The sequence below is a fragment of the Coenobita brevimanus genome, unplaced genomic scaffold, assembly GCF_032717465.1.
Source record: "Coenobita brevimanus isolate Jiangsu-jjx unplaced genomic scaffold, ASM3271746v2 jjx.HiC_scaffold_2895, whole genome shotgun sequence".
Lineage (NCBI taxonomy): Eukaryota > Metazoa > Arthropoda > Malacostraca > Decapoda > Coenobitidae > Coenobita > Coenobita brevimanus.
This window is the reverse complement of record NW_027643868.1, coordinates 12,112-16,127: the sequence shown is the minus strand read 5'-3', so window position 1 is coordinate 16,127 and position 4,016 is coordinate 12,112. Positions and strand designations below refer to the sequence as shown.

The following is a 4,016-nucleotide window of genomic DNA, read 5'->3' as shown; positions in this document are numbered from 1 at the left end:
TGTACCCTTTCAAGCACTTCACCCTCCAAACTTCCATCTTTACTCGTTACACTACCCACGTACTTAAATGCACACACATATTCCATTTCCTCCTCATCCAGCCTCACTGTACATTCATTGACTACACTTCTCTCGAAGACCATAACTTTACTCTTCCCTACATTCACCTTTAGATTCCGTTTCTTACACTCCCAAACTCATCCACCAAGCCTTGCAGCTCCCCTTCGTCTTCACTTATTACAGTATCATCTGCAAACAACAGTACAGGGAGTTTCCAGACACTGTCCTCTCTCATTAGGGCCATTCCAACATCCACTGCCCTACCTTATACCGGTACCGGTATCTCTTATAACTCAATCCAAATACAGATTGAACAACTATGGAGACATGGCACATCCTTGTTTCATTTCAACCTTCAGGTAGAAAAACTCAGTTCACTCTCCACACGCACTGCAGCCTTAGCACCCTCATACATACTCTTCACAGCATTCAACAACTTCCCATCTACTCCATTATATTCTTAATACTTTCCACAATCCTTGTCTATCCACCCTGTCATATGCTTTCTCCAGACCCATGAAAGCCGCATACAACTTTTTTCCCTTCTCTAGAAACTTTTCCACTAAAGATCTAACAATGAATATCTGATCTACACAGCCTCTTCCCTTCCTAAAACCTCCCTGTTCGTCTCCAACTAATTCCTCTTATTTCCCTAACTCTGTCAATAAGTATCTTACCATATACTTTTCCAATTACACCAAGAAGACAAATGCCCCTATGATTACCACACACTTCTTTTTTCCCTTTTCGTTTGTACAAGGGAATAATTATACTTGACTTCCAGTCCTCCTGACTCTACCTTCCTCCCAGGCCAATCTAGTCATCTTCCACATCCATTCTACTACTATCTCTCCCCCATGCTTCAGCATTCCACCACACACTCCATCAATACCTGCGGTTTTCCCCATTTTGACTTTCTTCATTGCTTCCACAACTTCCATCCTACTGATTTCTTCCTGTCTTCTCACCTCCCTCCTTCTCCCAGTCATTCCCCAGCCAGTTATACTTGCATTACTTTCATTCTTTATGTTCAACAAATCCTTAAAGTGTTCTCTCCGTCTGCTCACTTTTTCTCCCTTCTCCACTAGTGATCTACCATTTTTATCTTTCACTCTCCGACTGACTTCTTTGGCACCCTGTCTAACTCCATCTCCTGGTATTTATTTAGGTCTTCATCTCCTGGTATTTATTTAGGTCTTCATGTCTTGGTATATATTTTGGTCTCCAACTCCTGGTATTTATTTTGGTCTCCATCTCCTGGTATATATTTTGGTCTCCATCTCCTGGTATATATTTTGGTCTCCATCTCCTGGTATAAATTTTGGTCTCCATCTCCTGGTATTTATTTTGGTGTCCATCTCCTGGTATTTATTTTGGTCTCCATCTCCTGGTATTTATTTTGGTCTCCATCTCTCGGACCGTCAGCCAAGAAATGCCATCCTTGGCTTCACTGGTAGGGATTTAGGGTGACCCAGGCCAGATTATCCCAGTAATTGTAGGTCATCTGATTAACCTCAAAGTCTCTTATTCTCGTTGGTTAAGAAAGCTCCCTAACACCTTTTCCTATGCGATTTATTTTATGAAACCTTACTGTCGTCTTCTGTATTATATAAATCCTTGCAATATCGCCAAACTCTGCAACACGTACAAAAGGACTTTAATCACCCATATCAAAAACTAAATCGCCAAGGAAAAAGTGTTAGAGAACTTCTTTACCAACGAGAATAAAAGCTACAATCATCCTCAAGTTTCATTTGATTAACACAGTCCTCCTAAGACAGCCTTAACACCAGTAATTCACTGACTCATTCCACTGTTTCCATCAAATGCCTGGCTAATTTCTTTCTCTTTTATGCTGCGGACTCTGTACATAGGGACAATCCGTTGCCTGAGGCCTAAATGTCCTCCTATATATACCATTCCTTCATATGTCACCTTTTTTGCACTAGTACCCACCGTCCATATTGAGTCCATATGCTGTTTGGCGTCATGGTATTGGTGAGGGTGCTTACATGGCCTGTGTGAATTCTGTTTACTATCATCACTGTTTTAAATACAAAGCTACAAACTGTTCCCTGCCCAAGTATGGAATGGATCACATGTGCTTTTGGACAGTAGGCCACATCTCTGTCCAATTCACCATCACCTCTCCACATAGTTCTTTATGACCTGTTGTGAAGGGAAGTAGTAGTCGCTGCATACCACTTCTCACCTCATCATTCATTCATTCATTCATTGCCAGACGCCATGTATCACAAACGGGGTGGCCAACGGCTTAGAGTTAATTGTTTTACAGGGAGGGGCACTGATCCTCCACCAACCCCACTTGACACGTAGGGATGCCAACAGCATCTGGTGTTCCCAGGCGGTCACCCATCCAAGTACTAACCAGACCCAACGTTGCTTAACTTCGCTGATCGGACGGGAAGCGGTGTACTCAACGGGAAAAAAAAAAAAAAAAAAAAAATGGTCCTTGCGATAAACGTCAGCATGGCCATGTTTGCAGCCAGAACATGGAGTAAATTATTCAGAACATGAGAATGAAGTAAAGGTAATTCAATCTGACTTTATATTTTGACCATTAATCGCTGGCCATTCCACCCTTGGCTTACAGTGTCGCTGTTGTTGGATTTGGTTCGTGTCAACTTAGCTGGGATAATTCTTTTGACTGTTATATTAGTGGCTGTCTACTTAACAGTTCAGGTCACTGTACACTGTTCCACCTACTCTTACGCCCCGCCCACACAGTGTTACCAGCTCAGTTGACACATACGTGGTCGCGAACTTCTCGGGCAGTTTGTACAAAATAAGCCTTGATAGCTGTTTTATCACATCTGACGGCCTACTTTCATTATTCGGTTTCTCTTGCAGTTACACAATTGCTGAGCCCTTCATGAACTAAAGTAATCAAAACATTCCATTCCTTCAGCTTGCGAGGCTCCAGTGTGTTGGCACAGTACACACTATTAAGATGATGTGTACAAGGCAAATTGGTAAAGTTGCTAAAAACCCAGCCCCTTGAGTCAGGTGGCGTGTTTAATTATTTCTTCCTCCAGACGGTTTTATTCATCTGTATGGGGACCTGATGCAGTGCAGGGGTAAATGAAGGATATATCTACCCTCCAGTTCCTAAAGTTTCTACAAACCTGAGAAGAACTGTCTGGAGATAGTGAGAATAAAGTAAATAATACGTTCTTGGACTGAAGGAGTTAAAGTGACACGTAAGCCATATCGCTATGGAGGAAGTGGTCCTTCGAGCCTTACCACATATCATTTTATTCATACACATTGAGGTTCTTTCAACGTCCGGAAAAATTACAAAAGGGTGACGGACTGACGAATCAAACGAGCGATGGCAGCCGCAGTGAGTCCAGATGTTGAATACTTGAGTTAACTCGTAGCTGTGTGGTCAGTCGGCCATGAAATATAATACAGCTCCTTTTATTTTTTATTTTCAGTCGGTGAGTCGCATGTCACGAGTCGAAATAAACATCTGCTATCAGTTTTAGTGAGTATATTGATGTTTCGTGAGCTGTTATAGACTCTGAATATTTCCTATCCAGAGCATTACCAGATGTGGAATGTTTGATGCATGAAGGCCGACAGGGACAAGACACGACTAAAATATTTGCATACATACTAACCACAGTTCGTGTGTGTGTGTGTGTGTGTGTGTGTGTGTGTGTGTGTGTGTGTGTGTGTGTGTGTGTGTGACAGACAGACAGACAAACGGACAGACAGAGAGAGAGAGAGAGAGAGAGAGAGAGAGAGAGTAACAGTGGTATGGTTGGCTGCACACAAGGAACAGAAAGTAAAAAAGGAAATATTGGTAGTAAAACAGTGACATGGTAGGAAAGCCACAAGACACAAACGAAGAAAAAGTACATAATGGTAGGGAGACAGTGGTATGGTAGGACAAACAAGGCAAAGACGGTGAAGCAAAGGGTAATGGTAGT

At 42.3% G+C, this 4,016-nt stretch overlaps 1 pseudogene; it reads right to left on the bottom strand.

The window, feature by feature from the left end:
* Positions 1-2,400: 2,400 nt before the first annotated feature.
* On the bottom strand, positions 2,401-2,519 carry LOC145390139 (5S ribosomal RNA; annotated as a pseudogene).
* Positions 2,520-4,016: the final 1,497 nt, after the last annotated feature.